The sequence below is a fragment of the Lissotriton helveticus genome, chromosome 6 (genome assembly GCF_964261635.1).
Source record: "Lissotriton helveticus chromosome 6, aLisHel1.1, whole genome shotgun sequence".
In the NCBI taxonomy this organism is placed as follows: Eukaryota; Metazoa; Chordata; class Amphibia; order Caudata; family Salamandridae; genus Lissotriton; species Lissotriton helveticus.
Window position 1 is genome coordinate 442,077,505 of NC_136067.1, and position 23,550 is coordinate 442,101,054.

The following is a 23,550-nucleotide window of genomic DNA, read 5'->3' on the forward strand; positions in this document are numbered from 1 at the left end:
AAAGTTTTTGTGCTGAAACTTGTGTATAACGTCTTGTTTGATAAGGATTATTCTAAAAATGTGTAATTGTGAGAAGAGAGGGCCTACAGAAGTAATACATCTTACTCTTATGTTGACGCAGATGTTTCAATAGTTTGAGTGTACCTGCTTGGCTACCCCTAAGCTTGGCTGGTTTTGGTAAAGTTTAATATTGACTCTTTCTATATGGGGAAAAACCACAAGTCCCAATAATGCAGTGTGTTAGCTAAATAAAACAAGCCAAGTACTAGGAGGCATCCATGATTGTAAGCCTGCCATCACAATGCTCATCATTTTAATAACACAGCAATCCTGTGGGGAATCTTTTTAAAGCACATTGTGTCTGTGCAAATTAACATTGATACTCTCAGGCTAGCTGATTTAGAATATTGTGGTGTTATTTGGCATGTGGTCATATTAACGGGTCTTTTTCTCTCTTTGCCTTTCAGCTATGGCACAGTGGGAGCTGAGAATTGGAGCAGATGCTGGGAACAATGCTCAGACATCAACCACGTGTTTCTTCCATCATGTCTCCCTTGATCTAAGTTGTGCTTGGTTGAATTCAATTTGCTGACTGACAACATATTGATATTTTGATTTGTGTTGCTATAGTGTATTCTGGGTTATAATACTGCATTGAGTACAATCAGGAATCACATACGTATGCTTAAAAATGTCATTATAAATCTGGACCAGTAAATTCAAATAGTTTTTTTTTGGTGTGTATTTTTATAAATATTCGAAGTCCACCATCTTAGCAGTGTCAGTGCTTGAGTGACCCAAGAACTCTTTGTAGGGCTACACTGAACAGGATCAGCCCCTGCACAGCAGAACAGAGTTAGTGACACACCTGGACTCTGAGTACTAAACTCTTAAATTTAGTCTTTGGCTGTGTACTTCAGGTACAGACACATTAGTATTAGCGAAAGGGCATCATTTAATATTGCAGAAGGTCTGAACATATTAGTGGCTGGCTGACTTGTATGAAAAGAGAGATTTTCAATTATGCCAGATAGTTGTGAACAGTAAAAACGATGTCCTTATGTGGAATAAAAACAGGGAGCTCAGGGGCATCAGAGATTTTTTTGGGAGGCAGCACCTGCTGCACTGCAGCTTCACTGTGACCGCATTCTGGTTAGGCAAAACCATGCTTTATCCCTATTGGTCATGCATGTAGAATCATGTTGGGCATATTTGAGTTTTTTTCCCTTCACTGTCTTGGCACAATAATGTCTGATACAGATGACAGTGAGCTATGCACTTCAGCTATGACTTCCAAAAAGGGAAAGGCTGCTGCTTGCCAAAGGAAATCTAGCAGGAAGAAATCTGGGGCACAGTCCTATCGAACTAAACTCGACCTGTCCTGGATGCAAGCAGGACAATACAAAGGTAGTTATATAAGGTTATATATTTCAAAGTGTGTGGACAATGGCACATCTATTTCCTTAAATGTTATTTTTGCTACACCATGCTGCAACCTAGGTTTTGTATTATCAGTTTTGAGATGACTCGTATGTTTTAAGACTCAAACCACCACAATGCCAACTGTTTTCATATGTTTTTTTCCCTATCATTATATGAAGAGAGTGTATATTTTCTACTATGTGCATCAGGTATTGGGAAGCTAACATTTTAATAAAGGCTCACATATTATGTGTTCCTGGGCATTTCAGTTTCTATTTCTGCACAGTTTACCTATCAGTCGGTCATGGGTGCTACACTATGATGAACTGGACTTCTCTATTTTATGTCATTGGAATGGAGGATCCGGTATGCTCAATTCATTGCTTGGTGTCCTTCCCTGAACAGTGTCTAGTCAGCCCTCAACAATTGTCATAATGCATAGCATAAACTTTTTGTGTTGTACTGCAGCAGCCAGCATAAGGCGTGGGTAGTAGGTGCTTCTGAGCAGCCTAGCCACTGTATGCACTAGTGCTTTAATCTAAAATTCTCATAGGTTAAAACTCGCGGGGGACATTCATAATTTTGGAAATTCTTTTTAACTGCAGGGATCATTGTTCCTGTTAAGACAGATCCGTATTCCTTCCGCTGCTTGATTTGAGAGAAGAATGTCTCCTGTGGGCAGTGTTTGATCTGAAACACCATATTAGCGGTAAAGTTCATACATCTCTTCTGGGCACAAAGATTAAAATGAAGCCCATCTCAGGCTACATGTCAATGAAGAGTTACAGCGAAGACTCCCTCGCCAGAGAGTCGTGAATACATTTCACAGCATTTTTGGCCGAGCATAATGTACCCTTTGCTGCTGCTGATCATTTGGGCAATATCATAAGGACATGCTTCTCAGACTCTAAAATCGTGTAGGGTTATGCTTGTGCAAGAACAAAAGCAACATATGTATTAAATTATGCCATTGCACCAGAGTTGTTAACTCACTTAGTGGCTGATATGACATCCTCAGCTTTTAGTCTGTGAGTTGACGGTAGCAATGAGCACAGCATTAAAAAACGAACCCCATAACTCTATGTATTTTGATACTAAGAAGGGTTGCAAATTTCTTGACGTGTTTAAGCAAGGAAAGTACAGCTGAAGGTATATTTACTGCAGTATCTAATGTTATAACAAAGCATTCCATTCCTTGAGAAAATTGTATTGGTTTTGGTGTAGATAGTACCTCAGTGAATGTGAGAAGGCATAACTCTGTTAAAACTCGAGTACTCTCTGTGAATTCTAATGTGTATATCATGACCTGCCCGTGGCACATGTCCCACAATGCTGCATCCAAAGCTGCTTCTGCCTTCTGTTCTAGCTTGAAACATTTTGATATAGAGGAATTGCTTGTAGATGTCTACTTATGCTTTGGCTATTCTTCAAAACGTAAGAATGTGTATGCTGAATTCTGCCTATCTGATTACCGCCGGATGCTGAAATGTATTTCTGTGAGGTGGTTAGGAATGTCTACATGTTTGGATAGACTGATTCTTCAGTTTGCAGCGCTATGTTCGTACTTCCTATCAACACCAGACAGTGACAGAACTAACAAGGTCAGGTTAATGAGACTTGTTCAAAGTTTTGAGAATCTTGTGACTGAGGTCTACTGTCTATTTCTTCAGGCTGTGTTACCTGCTTTTGTTAATTTCAACCTTTTGCTTCAAAGGGAAGACCTAGTCATTTACCGCCTGTATGATGCCATGATCGAATGAATTGTTGTGCTCTTGAGTAGAGTGTTTCATGTAGATGTCATTCAGTCATTCGAGGGGAGCCCAGGTGCCAGTTTGCCTAATTGAACATCAGAAGAATGCCCGATCCCAGATACAAGTCTGTATGTTGGCATCATTGTGCTGGGAAGGTTGAGAAACATGCTAGAAAGTGGGGACATTGAGCCAGGAATCCAGAAAGCTTCGTATGAAGAAGTACGCAGCTTTCACCAGAATGGTGTAAAGTATGCTTTAAAAGTCCTTCCAGTTAATGAATGAATACAATTAAATTTCTATAGCGTGTAGCTACCCTGAGTCCTCCCAGCACTTATGGACTGGGCAAGCAGATAGATAGGCCATGTTAATGCATAGTATTGAAAAGACAGGTTTTAAGAAGCTTACGGAAGGCCAGTAAGTTTAGTTCCAAAGGATTGAAGCATTCAGGGAGAAGGAGCGACCACCCCATCCAGCTCTTCATACTTTGCTTGGGGCGGCCAGAAAAGCGGAGCTAGATCAAATATTCCTAGAGGGTTGGTATGGGGTGACCAGGGACTGGTGGTTGGCTGGACCAGATTTCCAAATGGCTCTGTGAGCCAGGCACATGGCCTTGAACTGAAATGACAATGTGCTTAAGCATGCACAGGTGTTTAACTTTTTCGTGAAACACAAACACAGTTTTGATAGTGTGCTGTTCTTAGTAGAATGGTTTACAACCTACCTCCAGTTTGCAGAGCAGGACCTAGTTTGCTTAGAGCAAGAATTTACAAAATACCAAGTCACTGACTTTCAGGACATATAAAAAAATGCAAGAGAAAGGGCTGCTATAAAAGGAAACTGTGGTACTGGTGAGGTTGTCCCTTACAGGATGGATATCAGTTGGCATTCCCTTGTAACAGAATTTACTATTATTGGCACTCAGAGAAGCAAGTTTTTCCTTCTATCTAAAATAGCCCAACTTATCTTTACATTGCCCCTCAGCAATTTCTGATGAAGAAAGGGTGTTCTCAAGGATAACCAAGAAAATAAACAAATTCCGCCCCAGTTTATCACTTGATAGAACATTGTCTTCTATATTAATGTTTCAAATGAACTGGCCTCAAGGTAAAACATGTTACAAATATTCTCCATCTGAAAACATGAAAAAGAAGGCAAAAACTGGGACATGGACGTACAGCAAGTTGCATGAAAGCACATGATAAAATATCAATGCGTGTGTTATATTGGTTTCGGATATAAATGCCCATAACCCTGATACAGGTCAGTGTGAGGAACGGGTTACTGTCAGCCTCTGATACTTCACTGTGAATGATCTGACTGGACTGTTTGTGCTGGTCTTAGTGTTTTCTCTTATTTCAAGGTTTGTCAAGTTGGGAGGTGTTGTCCTTGGTCTAGATATTATGTACATATGGACTTTCAACGAATATTATTTATTTTATGCAAATAACAATCTGTTGCATCCAGTGAGTATGTTTGTATTTAACTGTGCATGTGTCAGCATATGTACACACAACTTTAATAAAGTACTGCTACAGAAAGACTTGTTTAATGTCATGGTTCGCATTCGTTTACAGTACAGGCAGATTACAGGAGGGAGCACTAGGGTTGGTGCCCTTCCATTTCTGGTGCTCTGCAGCAGTTGCAAGAACTTCTTGGAGTTTCTGGTTGCTCAAATGGCTGTAATTTCTGATATTTAGAAGTTTCCCTCATCTTCATTGCATGATTTTTGCTCGCGAAAAGGTGTCACTCATTGTTCTTGAAATGTCACTCATAATTTCTCTGAAATTATAAAAATGTCACACATGGCAATCTGAAACCTTGGCAGCTATGCCTCATGCACTAGTTAGCAGCAAGATCCTGGTTGCTCTTCAACTTCGATATCAAAGAAGGCGGTATTTAGTGATTAAAATGACACTGTGACAGCACCAGCTTGTTAATGAGGTGCCTTAAAGTTGGAACACCTTTTAAAGCAACAAAGCAGTAAATTACCTTTCACACAATTCTGTCTGTGTATTTGCTGTGCTTGATCCCATTAAAATGGAAAAGGTTGAAAAAGAGAGTTTGCTCAATTTTGAGTCACCATTCTGTATGCCATAAGTGTTATGTAGGCATACTTTTTTATTTCAGAACCGTTTTATATGTTAATGGCAAATACATCATGAAATGGAATACAAGTTTTGTAAAATGCAGCATACAAACCGACCACACTGTAAAATCAGAAGTGAAAACGCAAGTTCTACATTATAAGGGGCAACGCTAATATGGATGAAAGAGGATGTTAATTAATTCAGTGTTGTATTGGTTATGAACCATAGTGTTGTTGGAAAGAAATAGACTGAGACGTGTCACACATAAGAATTGAAATGTCACACATGAACACACCGAAAAATATGGAAACATCACACATAAGAAAAAATGTAACTTGGCAGTTATGGGGCTCCTTTTAGTTCCCCAGTCTGGTCACTTACAGAGTTGCTACAGTACCCGAGACTGAGCTTTCCTATCAGTGCAGAAGGAGCAGTGGCACTTGGGCCCAGAATTAAGTGGTGCCAATTGTGTCCCTATTATGCTTATATACTAACCTTTCTAATTCATAAAAAAGGTACAGCGGACCTATTCCTTTGCTTACATTACGGGTCAGGGGCCTCATTTATGAAAAGTGACGCATCGCTGCGTCAAAACAGAGATGCGTCACTTTTCATTGCGCCATCCTTGCGACACCAATGATGCGTCATATTTATAATATGACGCATCATTGCGCGAGGAGTTACAGATACGTCAGTATTTCTGACGTATCTGCATGACGCAAAAGTGACGCATTGCTGCAATGTGTCACAAAAGTGTCGCAGGAGGGCGTACTGACGCAAGAAAAGGTCATAGAAGTGACACAGTGAAATCTATAATTTCTTACACCTGCCTCACAGCAGGCGTAAGACTGACGCAGGCCCTTTCACATGGGGCTTGCCCCATGTGAAAGGGCCTGCGTCAGTCTTACGCCTGCTGTGACGCAGTGAAATCTTATAAATTTCACTGCGTCACTTCTATGACCTTTTCTTGCGTCAGAACGCCCTCCTGCATACATTATACCTCGTGCAGGTACAATGTAGCGCAGGGGTTTACAAAGTGACGCATCTACCTAGATGCATCACTTTGTAAATTTGGTGCAACAAGGCACATTTTTTACGCTGCTGGTGCGTCCGGCGTAAAAGTAACGCACGGCCTCATAAATGAGGCCCCAGGATTCAGGAGATCCTTGCTACACCGCCGGCCATCTTTGAACACATGACTTCTGACCTTTTCCTTCTAATTCTACTTGCTCCCTGAATCGGCATGCGAAAAAGCACGTGGCGCCTAAGAAAACAATGATTAGCACTTAAAAATAACACTGATTTACAAAAGGAAAATACAGTAATAATCACTATTAAATATAGTATAATCAATTCCAGTTCCAGGAAGGGAAACCACACGCTTTTAACCCTTTTCTTTCAAGATGCGTACATTAATAATGTTTAAATATATAACTTCCGGTTCTCAAAAACAATTTGAGAAAACTGAAGACCAGAATTCTTTTCAAGTACCGACGACAACATTGTGGGAGGTTCAACAGCACTACACTGCCACCTTCTGGATTGAAATGAAAAATACATAAAGTATATTCCAAGCAATGAGGGAAAGCAAATTGAGACGAAATGTAAGAACGTTTTTCTTATCACCACTGCACTCGCAAAGGGAGCTGCTCATGAGTCTGATTTCTTTGGGCCCTCCCTTAACTGACCCTCCTCAGTTTACAAAAGTAAATTAGTAGATTAAAGGCGTGCAACAAAGCTAAGACAAGTCATTGAAGTAAGCCTGTGATTTTAGCTATGAGAAAGTAGGTGTAGTGTCTAGGGCACTAGGCACGCATGATGGACGGAATGAGCGCATTGCGATTCTGACTGCTTTCTCTAATTTTAATAATAATAATGTACTGTGCCTTTATAAGAAAAACACCAAACCGGTTATGCAGAGATATTTTAAGGCATAGACAAAGCAGGCTAAGGCCCAGGGCCCCAGCCTTTCAGGGGGGCCGGCCCCCTGATAGATCTAGCTCTGTTTTGCAGAGAGTCTTGCACTGATGACCTTGAATAATTCTTAAGCATAACGTTTCAAAAACTGTTTTCCTTTAATTTGTTTAAATGTGGGTGATATGTGCAAGTTTATTACAGACCTGTTGCACAGAAATGGTTTGTTTATGATTCGTGCAACATTTAGAAAAAAGTTATTTTAGATCAAAACAGGACCTCACGTATAAGAAATGGGAGGGTGTCACTGAGATTATTTATAGAAATGCTAGTGATCTGCTGTTGTGTTACAATATTGAGAACACATCTAACTATCTCTGATTATTAGCAGGGGTGGCTCCTCCGCTAAGGCAAAGGGTCATCACCCCACTGTCAAGCACGGCACAAAAGGAAAAATAAATGATAATATCGAGATGTTATTATTATTTTAGTTTGCTGTGCTGGGGCAGTTTTGTGGGGCGGGGCTAGGCTGCACAGGGGAAAGGAGTGATGACACACTCCTAAGGGCGCATGAATGGTTGGCCGCCCTCTGGGGCCGGCCAAACATTCATGCACACTTTGCATGCTCTCCAACCAGGCTGCATTAGAGCCTGGGTGGAGAACATGCCCAGGCTTCCATTCCCAATCTGAGCACCGAACCACGGCGCTCAGGCCAATCACAATAATGCTGCATTGTAGTGTTGTGATTGGCTATGGGGAGCCTAGGTGCTTACCAATCAAAATGCTGCTTTGAAGCGTTGAGATTGGCTTAGGGGAGACTGAGGAAAGAAGAGAAGTCTCCCAGTCAGCCAGGCATTCAGCATGTAAGTGTTTTTTTTTTTATTTGATCCCCCATTACCACCCCCCCCCCCTCCGATTCACAGGAGCCGAGACTGAATATTAGATGTCAACACGTTTAGAATTTGGACGAGTGTGTCTGTGCATGTCAGTGACCTGGCCAAAGACAGCATGAAGGAGCCGAAACTGGACCTTAAATTCAAAGCTGCTCCGAACAGAGGCCCCCAAAACACATTTGGCCCAGTTCCCCCAAAATCCTTAAGATGTTCCTGCAGTTTTGGCATACTTGTACAGTTCCCAAAGAGAGGTGCTCACTCGCAGGGTCAACCATCAAGAAAAACCCAATAATGACAAATGTCACAACAAAAGAGAGAACGGTTCCAACAAAATGTAAGAGAAGTAAGAAACTAAACAGAGGGCCTCAGATCCCAGAGAGAGTCAAGAAACAGAGTTACATGGGAAACTCTGTCCATAACAGCAAACATTATGAGACATCTATTAGGAGTGTTCATTCTTTATTTCTTTGATTGTACTTAAAATGAAGACAGGGACACAGCCAACGCATGTCATCCCTAGGCATGGGGACTTCTTCGGGTCTGTTAAAACATATAATACAAAAAACTTGAAGCAAAACTGACAGAACAAACAATAGCTGCAAATTGTAAACCAATTTATACAACATGGACGTCTCTGCATCATACAATGCACCCAATGACTAATGTAGTTTGGGCGCTTTGTGATGTTTATGATTGCATAATCTCTAGCTAAGCGATGTCTAAATAATATAAAGAATGCCAAACATTGTTTTTTGGTTATTTTGTAGGGACTCTAGATTTGATTGCAACTCTTACTGTATTTCACTTCTGGAAACTCATCTGGCTGGAACTCTAGGCCAATGCCCATAAGATATATGGTAAGCCTTTGTTAAACAGTAGTATACATTAATTTATGTCAAACTTAAACACAAAGAGCTAAACTAGCTATGCTTACTTACACAGCACACATTCTCCTTTTACTCTCTAGGAATAGAAGCTTTGAGGGTTTTGAACTCAACTTTGCGCCTAATATAATTTTTCGGTTTTATCACTATACTCCAAAAAGGGTTTTTGTGGTATGCTCAATATATTGATTGATCGTCTATTAGGTGACTTTGGTATGAACTTTATATTTTCTAAGGGTCCGTTTTTCTCTGCTGAAGGAGGAGTACCTTTGCATAATGTGGGAATAGAATCTTTGTTTCTCTAAAAATATAAAAAATCTTTTTTTAATCAAGAAAAAACCCTATATATTTAGAGATCTAAAGCAATTGTTTGACTATTTCAGAGTTACAGGTCCTTAAATATTTAACTGAGATAGTCTGTATGCATCCATTGATGTTTACTGCGCATAATTGCAGCATTGTTTAAATGCAACATTTTGGTTTCCAGGAGTAGGTAAGTAGGATCTGCTTCTATGGTTACCCCCACTTTTTGCTTGATGTAATGCTGTTTCTGACTAGTCTGACTGGGATCCTGCTAATAAGAACCCCAGTTTCTTTGCTTTCTCCCCTAAATTATTATTGTAAGTACTTCGGTACATCCCAGATTGGATACTGGGATACCCTTATCTGTCCCTAGTATATGGTACTACGGTACTCAGGGCATAGGTATCTCATGGGTCCCCCACAGGCTGAAGCATGTATAATGCCACCTATGGGGAACCATTCAAACTATCACTACAGGCCTGCCATTGCAGCCTGTGTAAGCTGGTGCTAGCACCACTTACGAAAGTTATAGGTTTCCCTATATCTAAGGTTACTGCACTTACAACCTATAAGTCACCTCTACAGCTTGCCTTTTCAATCCTGAAGGCAGGGTGCTCGGTTCTAAGCGCGAGGGTGCCCCTGCATGAGCAGGACACCCCTGCAGCCTTCGGAGTCCATTCTCCTTGGTTGTAAGTGAGACCACCATATAACATGTAGAACGGCCCTGCGTCATTACGCAGTGAGCACCCCGAAACTGGCTGCAACCAACCCTGTCATGTCGAACATGTTGGAATCATACCCCGACATGGCAACCAGTGAGGGGGGTATGATTCAAAGCACTGTAAAGGCCCTCCATTAGGCCCTCAGTTCTCCAGATACCATTCTTCTGGAGTTGGACAGCACAACATGGGTGCTGCCGATCAGAGACACGATTCTGCCCTCCTGCTGCTGAGCAAAGCTCCAGCAGGGGAAGGCAGAACAATAGGCATCCTGTCACAAAAAGGTGTGACCACCTCCCAGACAGGGTTTAGTGTATTGGGGCAGGGTGGGAGCCCTTGCCAGCACCATGTAGTCTGCGTGCAGCACACATTTGGTGCCCTCAATGCACAGTCCAGTTTAAATTAGTTCAGGGAGTCATTGGCTCCGGGTCTGCCGCGAACAGGGGAGTATCCTCCCCCTTGTCTAGCCCCGCCTTAGAGAGGGACCCCTGAATCGTCTGAACCCTTTCCATAGGGTACTTAAGACCCTCCTTGAAGGTGGGTCCCTAGATTCGTCATGAGACAAGATACACTTCAGATACCACTTCCTCTTCAACCATCAGGGCATTCTGGAGTTCATTCTGGGTATCAAATCTGCAACCGGGAAGACTCCTGCTGCTCCTGATCTCTTTGCCCTGCTCATCTGCTGCAACGTCCATGCCTGTTCTCCATATATAAAACCTTCCAAGGCATGTGGGCATCCAAGATACCTGAAGGAATCTCCCTTGGAGTGAAGGAGTCACTTCCCTGCATCAGCAGGCACCGCAACTAAGCTGGACAGTCTGCTGTTCCTGGGCTCCCACAGACTCCAAAAGGCTTAGAAATACAGGTGGTTAGTCTCCACATCCCACGAAGCTTGCTGTGTCCTCTCACCATGTTTGAGGCCAGTATCCTTCTTTGGAGCTACAGGAATTAGACCCTTGTGAATCGCGTTGACTTGCAGTTGCAAAGGCTTGTTGGCTTCCTTCCATCAAGATCTTCAGGCTTCAAGTAGCCCCAACTTCCAGCATCTCCAGTGACCAAGATCCTTGTCTTCACTGCATCAATGGGATCGTAGGCCTGCATCTCTGGTGAGCTGCTTGAGGTCTTCTGCGACTCCAGTGCCTCAGGCCTGTTGGTCCATCTGAGGGTCACCTTTGAATTTCTTTGAGCTCCCCTGATTGCTAGGGGCTCGCCCTGACTCCCCTGCTTGTCATGAGTCTCCTGGTCCTTGCTGGTCCCAACATTGGACCTTCTTCAACTTCCTCATTGGTTGCAGGGTTGTGGGTGTTCCTTCCAGAAACCAATCCCTCAACTCTTTACATCTGATGTGGGACAGCTCATGTATAGCTCCTGGTCTTCTACCGTGTCACCCAGTCCAAATAACTGTAGTTTCAAGATCACCATCAGCACTCCTGCAACACCCGTCATTCGTGGGCATTTGTCTTCCGTGCCTCCTGGTCACTCCTGAATGGCATTGGCTCTGTCCCATCTGCTTGCAGGTTCTTCACATCTTGAATCCACCTTTAGGTTCCATCGGACACTTTCACCTTCCCCAGGAGCAGCATCTTCCTGAAGTCCTCTATTGGACTTGACAGTGGTTTCCAATGCCACTACACATCTATGCATCCAGCTTCTCAGGAGCAGGTTACCTGGTTCCTAAGGTTTCCACGGGTGAGGTGGCTCTCCAACCTCTAGTCTCCCACAGGGTTTCTTCAGGGCCCACTTGGAAGGATCATCTCTCTTTAAAATTGCAACCACAACTTTCTCATTGACTTCTACAGAGAACGCGGTTGTGTTTCTGCACTGCACGTGACCTCTGTGGGGCTCTTAGATACTCACCTTGGGTGGTTGCTTGGGTCCCCAGCACTTCTGCGGCCTCTGAGCACTGTCCTGACTCGAGTCGTGGTTCGCATACCACTATTTTAGTATATGGTTTGGTCTCTCCCTGGGGACCATTGTGCACTCTGTGCTACTTACCTGTTAATATTGAAAAGTATTGTGTGCATTGTGTATATCTCCGGGTAGGAGATATCTGTATGTGTTAGTGAGTGACTTATATTAAATACATATTTTTATAAATACACTGTGTGGTTCTTTTTTACTTACTCAATACCTATACATTTATGTTCTGGTAAAACAAGCTGCTTTATACACCTTCTGGACTAAGCCTGAAGCCTGAGGTTTATTCTCCATGGCTACCACTTAGAGAGCTTTCTAAGGTTGTCTAAGACCACTAAAATCACCATCAGGGTTGGATCAGTGCAAGGTGTCCACTTCCATATGTGTACATCCTATACTGAGACAGTCTCTCACACCAGGATATTGTATATACATAGTTTTTTTAATTACATCCTGGAATAAATGATTGTTTTTTATGGGCACTTTGATGTTGTCTGTTTGATATGCTCTTACAATTATTGTTAGCACGGATATTATCTGCACATTGTTCAATGTTGTTTTTAAATTGGCCCACGTTATGTTGCTTTTGTGTGCAAATATGTTGTAGCATTGCACACTGGGCGCAGGCATTTTCCTCCTTTTATCTAGTCTATATTTTATTTATTAATTTGACCTATGACTACCCCCATAATCACTTGGTTCTCCAATGGATTTTATTTTGTGCTGAAAGTGACTGGATATGAAGAGGATGAGTAATTACCAAATGAACCAGGACTAAGGTAATTGCTACAATCATTTCTTTTACTTACGCAAATTTAGACAATTAAATATTCAGATTTAAACTTTATTGATTAAAAGATTTACCCACAAGTAACTAATGAATCAGAATCAGCAGAGTTTAGTATAAATCTCAAAGTTTAGAGTCTCTATTCAAAGGTAAAGAATTTAAAATAAATGGCAAATCGAACAAGTTTAATACAGCAATTATCAACACTGCAAGATCCAAGGAGGAAAGAAAAATCTTTCTCAGCCAAGAGAGATTCAAGGTGACATCAGCATGTGTATCAATAGGAAATGAGTTGATCCCCATACAAACCCTTGGAAAAGTTCAGATAGTTCCAAGTGACCAGTTCCAGTTTGTTAAAGATCAGTCTTTGAAACCTCTAAGTCACAGCAGCATGATATGACCCCTTTCAGCCAAAAAGCTTCCACTATGCCAGCCAGTAGAACAATGCAGTATTACATCACAGTTCACGTTGTCTTTGGATATCCAAGTGTTATGAATCGCAATATACCCCAATATAGGGTTGGGTATTCTCCTAACATTTTACCTACATTTACCCTCCCATTGTAATACATAACGGTTTTTGGTGCTGAACTTTTACCTAGTTAGGTGCTGCATAAATGTCATGTGGTTTTCCCCAAAAACTGGCCTAATTTATTATGCATGAGGATTCTCAGAATCACAGCAGGATTACCATCTCCTGCATATTAACTGTGTGTAAGCTTCATCACCATTGTCATCCTCGTTCAAGCAAGGTAGAACCCCTGAGGGTACCTTTTGGGTATATTACCGCCATATCTGTGCTGGGGCAGGCAGAGGAAAAAGACTTCCATGCTGACACACTGACACGAGACGCTGAGGTTCCTGCATGAAGACACTCCAGCACGCAGTGGTCTGACATCCCTTGCGGAGTGTCTGTATCAAGATCAAGATGGGGTCCTTCGCTCTCCCACATCAGGGAATGGGGTTGGCTCTATCCTGAGGGGGATTCTTGCCTATACACCTACATACATGCTAGGTACACTTAGGTACATCTAGTTAGGGTTTGCATCATAGTGGTGCGCATTATTACTGTCATGTATTTGTATGTCTGCATTTATCCATTGTTTAAGCACTATGGTAGAATTCTACCATCTATTTACACTGTTGGTGCTTATACCAGTATGCATCTGTTTCTGTCATATGGTTGTTGCAGCACGCGTATTTTACACTAGAATGACGCTAGTTCAATAAATACTTATTGAAAATGTCCTCCATCATTTATTATGTGTATGTCTCTAAGACAAAGTGAGCACAAGTGAATGAGTGAAAAGTACTGTACTATTTTGCCGATCCCTAAGTGGACATGGTTGTCATGTTCGATAGTTGCCAGAAACTATTCTCTCCTTGGTAAGAGAAGTCCATAGTGGCACTGTGAGCTAGCTGGTATACAGGCGAACATATCCGGTGGGGGTGTCTGGAATCAGTCTGGACACCAGTCCCACAGTTTATGTTGTCTAAACATGCAGATCATATATAGATTTATAGGAACTACACAACACAAGCTGTCAGCCTCAATGCTGCATCATAGGTGTGTGTTAGCGCAAGCTTAGTCCAGTTCCAAAATCTGTGTAATTATACATCTAGAGTTCCAGGGTAACACCCCTTATCATCATCAAGAATGTAGGACCATTCTGTCCCATTGGTCGTCTTCGATAGGATGAGGATGATGAAGTAGGTTAAAAGTATACAATCTGGAAAAATTAAGTGACACAGGTTACCTAGCTTCCTTAACCATGGTATGTTCTTGGTCGGAAAGCAAACTGTTCGGTCATTCCTAATCGGTTCCGACCGGCATTCGGAAACTCCAAGTTGGTCAAAGCTGAATCGTACAGCTCTACGGACCGTGCTTCGGATCGACGTATTATGATGTCGGTTTCTGACAGCATTTCCGACTCGGTCTGTCCCTGGCAGGCCCCTCTTCAGCCTGAGGCCTTTGCTTGGGGGTCATGGGGGTACCCAAGGGGCCCCCCTGTTAAACCATGCACAGTGTGGCAGGCACAATGGAGTGCCTGCTCCAGGGTGCAAAGTTTTCCGCAACCATCCTTTTTTTTCAATGGGAGCATGTGTTGTTAGACGGAACACAGGCTCCTATTGAAGCAACTGGGAGACTTTCCGAACGGTATTCGGAAGCATCATAATCGGTCGGTTGGACTTCCCAAACGCGAGTCGGTCGGAACTGATTCCATCATTGAATCAGTCGGTTTTGTTTCTGACCGACGTCGTAATAAGGCCATGAGTTTCCCATGAAACTCTGTTTTTTCGAATCTCTCTGGGATATGTTGCCATTTGTTTAGTTTCTTACAACTCTTATATTTTTTTTAGAATGCTTCTATCTTTTCTTGTGAAATGTACTGTACCTTGCTGCGCATTTTCCCTATGTGTGCAAAGATGAAATTATTGTAGTATAGTCCCTGGGTGGCAGACGTCCCCTGGACCAATCAACAGACACACTCTCTCAGTATCGAATCTGGACTGCTGACTGCTGCACTTGTATGACACTGTCCCTTTTACTTCACTGGGTGCTGCTCTCATTCCTCAGGTGTGTGCCACGTCATTGCAGTGTGCCAGCTGCCACACTACATCCCAACCCAACTATGAATAACATAATGAGCAATAATACCAAGTTAATGGTTGGGGTCGCACATTATCATAGAAAGTTGTTCAGCCAGGTGGATGACAGGCCGGGTCCCACATTAAGTGGAATCTTCCTGCTCTCCTTACTTTGGTGAGTTTTGTGTGGTCCGCTTGTCAACAGTAAAGTAAGTTTATTGTTTGTAGTTAATTAAAACCTTTACAATTTTGTTGCATACAAACAAATGAATTAGAGATAAAATATACAAACTGACAGGATGGTTAAAATAAAAGTTCCTGTAATATCTATGTAAGTAATGTTATTATGGATGAAATTACAATGTTTCTGTTCATAGCACTTCACACTTCGGTTTTGTGCCTTTATCTCTCCTTTTTCTCAGTGTTCAGGATTAACTGCGATGCCTTTTGACAAAATCTGGCAGCCCTGCAAGCTGTCTGCAGCTGGTGGCTGTTCAGTGCTAGCATGACGGCCGGGCGGCATGATCCAATTTGAAAGAGACAGAATATGTGGAGTAGATAATTACATCTCAAAGTCCTCAAAGACGGACAAATACACAATATATGCATCAGTGATTCTTCCAATTGGCCACATAATCTACAGGCAGAAGTCGGCCATGTTTGTTTCCATGCAGGTGTCTGGTCTTTTAAAATGAAGGATCCCAGCCGTAATCTTAGTAGCGTTTTTTGGGTGGCTGGAGTTATATGGTTGACTAAGTAAGGTTGAGGCTCCATTTTCTCATACGTGGCCAGCACCATCCAACCATGTTTTTCTTCGCTAATGCGGCTTTATCTATTATCCAAGATCTTTGCTTTGCAGCCCCATTGGCTGCTTTTTTGAAAGCCGCAAACGTTTGGTTGGAATTCCATGCCTTTTCCATTTTGAGGTTTGACAATGCATCCTCCAATACTGTTTTCCAGGCGTTTTTCGCCTTTGTCTGGTTGTTCATCTCAGTCCAACAGAGGCCCATGAGCGTGTCCTCTTGTGCTGCCCTTAATTTCCAACCTGTTTTTAGTGCGGCCGCTTGTCTGACTTGGTGATGATTTAATAGACCAAATTCCAAGCGAATCTGCGCTTGGGATACGAATCTCGGGATCCGAAAGATGTATTTGAACAACTCTGATTGTTGTGTGTTCAAGAAGTTTGCATCTTTTCCTTTGTACAATTCCGACCCATATGTAAGAGATGGTAAGAACTTTGCCGCGATTACCTTCAACAGGTGTGAATTAGATGGGCATTTTCAATTTCGTTTTTAATAAATTTAGAGCGAACCGTAGTTTATTTGCCTGAGCCTTTCTGTATGATTGATGCTCCTTCACACTCCACCTGGCGTCGACTACTACTCCCAAGTATTTATAGGAGGGGCTCTGCTCTATTGTGTTGCCTGCGATGTGCCCGTAAGGCAAAACAAACGATCTTCGTTTTTTTGTAGTTAATTTGTAAGCCTTGTGCAACGATGTACTCATGGAGCTTCCAGATGGAACGTTGTAGGCCCAACGGGGTCTGGCTACAAAGGACGATGTCATCAGCATACTGTACGCTCCTAATTTTGTGGTGGGCTAACTTCGGTCGATCACTTTGTGTCTCCGCGATGCACTTGTCCAAGTCCGCAGTGAAGATGTTAAACAGAGTTGGTGCCAAAACACAGCCCTGCTTGAGGCCTACATGGGTGGGGATTTTTTCTGTTGTTTTATCGCCATTGCATAGTTTTATTCTAACCCAGGTAGATGGATATAGGTTTATGATGGCCTGCAATAGCTTTGATGTTATTCCCCAATTGGCCATCTTTTGCCATAGTGCCTCCCTCGTAACTGTGTCGAACGCTGCTTTGAGGTCTACAAAACACATATACAGCTTGGTTGACTTTTCCCTTGCTTTATCCACCAAGAGGTTTAGCGCCAGCAGGTTGCGGCCTCTTATTTGCGCTAACCCAGTCTTCCAAGGCCCTCAGAAGGTTCAAAGCATAAATTTTGGCCTCGACATCTATAAGCGCAATGAGGCGGTAATTGGCTGGATCGGACCTTTAACCTGCCTTGAAGATAGGATGCAAAATGCTGCTTCCCCATGACTGGGGAATACTTCCGGTCTGGAATGAATTGTTGTATAGTGGGGTAAGATATTCCTCCCAAAAATCTTGATCTTGTTTAAAAAGTCCATTCGGTAAACCGTTTGGGCCTGGTGCACCTTTGGACCTCAAGTTTTTAAGTACCATAGCTACTTTGGATGGCGTTATACAGTTTTCGTCGAATTGTGGGTCATCTTCTTACTTTTTATTTTGATGAGTGGGCTGCTGGCCTGGCCTCAGTACTGGAGTGTTGTTGCTTTGTGATTTCTCTAAATGCTGAATCCACTCTTTCTCAAGTATGCTTGCATTGAAAACCTGGGCCGCTCCATTTGCAACATTATTTATTTCTGCCCAAAAGTTCCAGTTGTTGTTTGATTTGCTGGAAGCTAATAGTGATTGCCAGATGTCTGTTTGGTGTTTAGATTTTTCCGACCAAACGTCTTTTTTATATTTTTGCCTTAGTTTGTAGATTTGTCTGGCCGAGTCTTCTCCATTTGTCTTGGCTATTGCTTGTAGCTTTCTGATTTCTTGATTTAGGATCCTTTTCTTGCTCGCTATGGAGCCCAGAAACGCTTGAGGTGCTTTGCATGTTTTCCTTTTGTGACTATAGGTTCGATGGCCAAATCTCTCAGTTAGTCTTATAGTCAATCTTTCCCAATTTTCCTGGTAGGTGGATGAATCCTCACCCATCGCTTCTGTATGGACACTTTTCAGGTACCTCATTATCTCTTTGATATTATTTCCGTTCCATACTAGTCTCTTGAGGTTATAGAGACTTGGAGATTCAGTCAGGGTTTTGCAAGTTGGGGCCCTTGTATGTTGGATGCTAAATTCGAAAGCTTGCAAACTGTGATCACTCTCCAATTTGTGGATTATGTTGCAGGTGGTGATGGTTTGTAAGACCTCTAGATCCACAATGTTATAGTCAAGCACTGAATTGGCCAGTTTGGCTATCCTGGTTGTGGATGCTGGTTGATCTTGTGGAAAACGGCCGTTCAAAGCGATCATTCCGACCTCAGCAAACATTAGAGCACACTGATTGCCGATCTTATCCTTTTTTTGCTGATTTGTTATAATTCTCGGAATAGGTTGGCCATTCCGTTTATTTTGGTACATTGTCTGTGCGTGGTCCTTTTGAAGCAAGAACATATTCAGGTCACCCGACACAACTAGCCCCGCCTGCGGGTAGATGGATTTCGTTGATTTAATGAGGGCTTTTAAGGTCAGAATTTTCTACACTTTTTCCTTGGAGTCTGGATGTATATATATATTACAGATTATCATTGACAAAGAGTCTTGCGCTCTCTGCGGTCCATTGCCGGGGTCTTGCATCAACTCAGTTTTGATACACTGGATCCATTGTTGTCCCTTGTCGATAGTAACGTAGGTCCAAGGGATACCAGTGTTCAAATAGATCGATAGACCTCCGGCAGCCCTTCCCGAAAGGCCTTTTTTGTTGGCGTGTAGTTGGATTTCCTTAAAACCGTCTATATGCTGGGAAGATGTTAACCAGGTTTCTTGTAGTAGAATAATGTCGAATTGTTTTAGGAATGACATTAATTCTACATCGTTGGTTTTACCCCCCAGACCGTTGATATTCCACGAGCAGGCTTTCAGAGTCGGTTTTCATGCTTCCACCATCCTTGCATCCGATGTGTTTTGCATTGGGGGTAGTATTTTTCGGCATTCTTTGAATCCCCCTGACTCGCCTTGATGGATGATTCGTAAATTGGCCCATCCCCCCTTAACGGAGTCCATGACACCAATGGCCCCCCGGAGAATTCCGACTTCTGATCTAGATGTTTTTTCTGCCAGCATGGATAATGGGCCTGGGTATCTTTCTGGCGGCACAGGTCTGATTTCAATACCCCAATTGGCGAACTCTTCTCTGAGTCGCCAAACTTCTTTGGCTGTTTCGGGGTCCTTCCATGTTGCCACTGTCATTTCTCTCCCGTTTGTGTTAGGAATTATTTTAAATTCGATACTTTCTATGTGGTTTGAGTTCACATGTTTTAACGTCTCAAACAAGTTAGTCAACAGGGTTTTCCCAGTGATTGGGAGGAGACTTGCATTCCAGGGGATGCCTTTCTGTCTCTGGTTTGGGGCTGTCTGGTGTCAGATAGCCTCGCTCTAAATCATTCTTGTCTTCATGTGGTTGTTTTGTTTCAGGAGGGCTCCTGGAGTCTCTTAGTACGGATATATTTATATTTATTATCACTAAGGCTGACCCATTCTGGGCTGTAACCACTGTCCTTGCATACAAGGTCACATGCTTTGACTGTACACATAGGGTTTCAAAACATGCTACCCGGAATTGAGGTCTTTTACTAGGACACTGTCTCATCCAATGTGGTAGATTTAGCTCCAGTTTTCATACTGGCATTCTTGTTGTTCTGGGCTGTCTTCCTCTTTGCCTTTTGGAAGGCTATAATTGTGGTTAAAAAAAGGCAGCCCTTTCCCAGAACCTGTGATTTATAAACAGTGTGCAAATATAGTAGTTCTTATGGAAAAAATAAATATTACGGGACAGTGAAACTATATTGTCTCCAAATAATGTTTTCCTCAAGAAAAAAAACCATGGAGTTTAAAATTCATACCAAACCATAGGGGTTGCACAGTCTTGGAAACAACATACAACGAATTGCCATGACAACTCCGGGGAGAGACAATCCAATGATGCCAGTATTTTTGTTGAACCATCCCAGCAACAACAGCGAGCTGGCCGCCATTTTCAACCTTTCAAAATATGTGCTGACTGAGGATTAGGCAGCCCTGTTTAAGGGATCATCATTTGTTCCGACCACTCTCCCTTATGAATTCAAAATAAAACTGGAACTAGAGCAATTTGTTTCTGAGACGTTAGGCTTAAACATTTCCTCCAGGCCAACCAATACACAAAAATAGTTGATACGACTGTGTTAAGAGTTCCTTCAACCTATACTTCAGCAGCACACAGAGGGGCATATTACCAAGCAATAGCGATAATTATCGCTATTGCTTGGTTAGAGACAAAAATTTACCGCTGAGTTGCGGCGATTTTTATCGCAGATAAACCTTGGTATTACCAAGGTTTATCGCAAATGCGATAAAAAACGACCGCAATGCATGAATATCGCTGAAAAGTCAGCGATATTCATGCATTACCGAGCTAATGCTCTTAGCCATGTTATCCACCTCCCATTGGATAACATGGCTAAGAACTGCTCAGGGCAGGTGTTAGCTAGGGAGATATTCGCGCTTAGGGCGAATATCTCCAAAAGTTGGTAATAGGAGATAGCAATGTTAGCAACTGTTTCCAGTCGCTAACATCTTGGCACTCCCACTTTGCATGTCATTAGTGATAAATATCACTGACATGCAAAGTGGGACCCAAGATGGTCGCTATCTCCTACTAGCTGTCGCTTTTGAAGAGGTGATAACCAAGGAGGTGGACTCGGTCCTAGGAATGAGATAATATGCAAATACAACATCTCTTAGGATGAACGGGAGGCTCTCCTATCACTTAAAAGGAACAGAAACATAGTGATAAAACTGGCAGACAAGGTTGGGTTACTGTAAAACAAAATGTCTGATTACAGTAATAGGATATTACAGCAGTTGACCATCCCCACCTATTACATCAAACTGCCAGTTGACCTCACGGGTGAGATCAGAAACCAGATAAGACAGATTGCTTAAAAAGGCCTCAAATAAGGTTTCATAGGTAAGAATAAATATGATTACTCAAAATCCACAAAAAAGTATTGTAAAAAATCAAAAAAGTATATATTAAAAAGTAATGGATGGAATGCTTGAAATAATCTCAGCCACTGTTAATTACTTGGGGCTGCATCCGAGTCCATCATTATTTTGAACAATTTGCCACCTGAGTTTGGACCCAGCCATACGCAAATCAGTCTTGACCCTGCTCCATTGGGAACAGTCCAGCCCAAACTGCCAGGTCAGGTTCTCCCTGAAACGGATCACAAGCAACTCAGGATTGGCTTTGCCATAGTTAGGGCTCATCAGCCAGGTATATCATTAAGGAACATAATGGGTATCCAAACAAACCAATGTCTGCCTTTAATAGAGGGAGCAACATTATGGATCAAGTGGTAAAAACTCTTCCCAACCTCCAGTCACACTTTTTTGACAATGGAACTTACCACCAATCCTGGGTCATTTTAAATGTGCTAGTTGTAAAGCCTGTAATGTATGCAAAGAAACTAAGGTTTTTGAGCATGGCAGCAAAAGGTTCACACTGAAAGGTTTGGGAAATCATAATTGCATTAATGTGATATATTTTGTCCATTTGATCTACTTTACATAGGGCAGAGTAGACAAAAGGTTAAAGAACATATATATCAACATTGTAGGTTGCATAAGGTGCCAGACGTTTGGAGCACCACTCACTGTACACTTTCAAAACTTGCAAGATTTCCCAATGATATGCAGTGGCAAGCGGCTGAATGGGTCATCTCTGATGAGGGAGGATAGGACCTTACCAACAAGCATAACATGCATGAATGTAAATATATCTACACCATAGACTGTATCATTCATGGTCTCAATGAGTATGAGGAATGGAACTGACTGATCTATACAACATCAAATGATTGATGGTGTAGAACTTATTATCACTTATGTTGAAGAACACACTGTATCTTCTGTTGTTTGGTCAGATAACTTTCGCACTCATGGTACCTCCACAATAACTAATTATATACTGTTGATATACTAATGAATGTGTTCACATTGCCTTTGAGTCAGACTTCAAAATCATTGCATCACCTTGATAATCAAATATGTTTAATGTATGTGCACTAACTTGCAATGTGAATGTGTTATAATTACTTTAGGTACATGGTTTTCCACTATGTTACTTGTCAGGTTTTCATTCACAACATACTCTGTCCAGGTGACTTAACTGAGACAAATCTATGTTATTCCTGCACACGTGTTTCTGATCTGGATTGTGTTCCAGATGAAGCCTTCTGCTTAGTGGCTATAGTAACAATAAACAACTATGCCCTTTAGTAGATGGAGGTTTAGAGACCTATAGTTTCAGTATTATATTTATTTGGGGCTGGATAACTGTTTAGGTGGCATTTGATTATGAAATAGCATATTTTATTTACAAATAATACACTTTTATTAAGAATGTTCAAAAGCCTACATTTAAATAGCACATCAACTAAACATGAAAATGTGTATTAGGTAAACATACCTAAATGTTATAGGCCTAAAAATAAAGTAAATTAGTGCTGATTTAAGTTAGCCTAACTGTCTATACCATACTAACCTAAACTAATGCATTCAAAGAGCAGCTTTCTCATTTAACCATTATCTGCACAAGATGTTCTCTTTGCTGCAGATGTTGTAACTTTCCAGAAGCCTTTTATTAGCTAGTGAATAGGCATTTGTTTTGTATTAGACAATGTCATACAGCTCTTACTTTCTCAGTAAAACTGTGCGTTTGTTGCACAACACAGTCGTCAAAACTGTGCAAGACTGATTCTAATCTATGCACACCATCAGGATATGTTGGGCATAGGCCTGTTAGCTCACAGCACGCTATCTATACACCTAACCTGGCAAGGCCACAAATGGAATGTATAATCTCAGAACATGACAACCTTGATTCCCCAAGCAAATCTAGACCCCTTTCATTTGGTAACTCACACATACCAAAATTGATATCCAAGGAAGACACAACATGGCCTTTCAACGTCTATCGAAGCATTATGATTCTGGAGTAAAAGTAATGCACTGCACTAATTAACTGAAGAAAACAGAGCAGTGTGATCAGCATTATGAGAATGGTGAAGAAGATAAACAATTCAACCTTTTTGCTGTTACAGAGAATATATGCTTGCACATAAGTACTGTTATATTTGTACTCCGACCTATAGCTACCTCTCCCAGTGTCCTAGGGTGGGTGAATGTGCCAGAATCCCGTTATGGTGATCGAACTCCCCCGTTACCTGTGGGTAAGTGTCATCAGGGAGCCCGTCCTGATGGAGAGCAGGGCATCATCCCTCGCAGGAGAGAAGCAGGAATCAGCTGGACTGGAATTTCTGCATAGAGCGACCTCACAACTAAACAAAGGAGAGAAGTTGTTTATATAATGAACATCACTCATGCTTCCTTGCCGAAGTCCCAGTCAGGCTACCCTTATTGATTTTACCCTAACAAAA

General features: G+C 42.0%; 1 pseudogene; it reads left to right on the forward strand.

The window, feature by feature from the left end:
- Nucleotides 1-1,522: 1,522 nt before the first annotated feature.
- On the forward strand, nucleotides 1,523-4,681 carry LOC144762341 (uncharacterized; annotated as a pseudogene).
- Nucleotides 4,682-23,550: the final 18,869 nt, after the last annotated feature.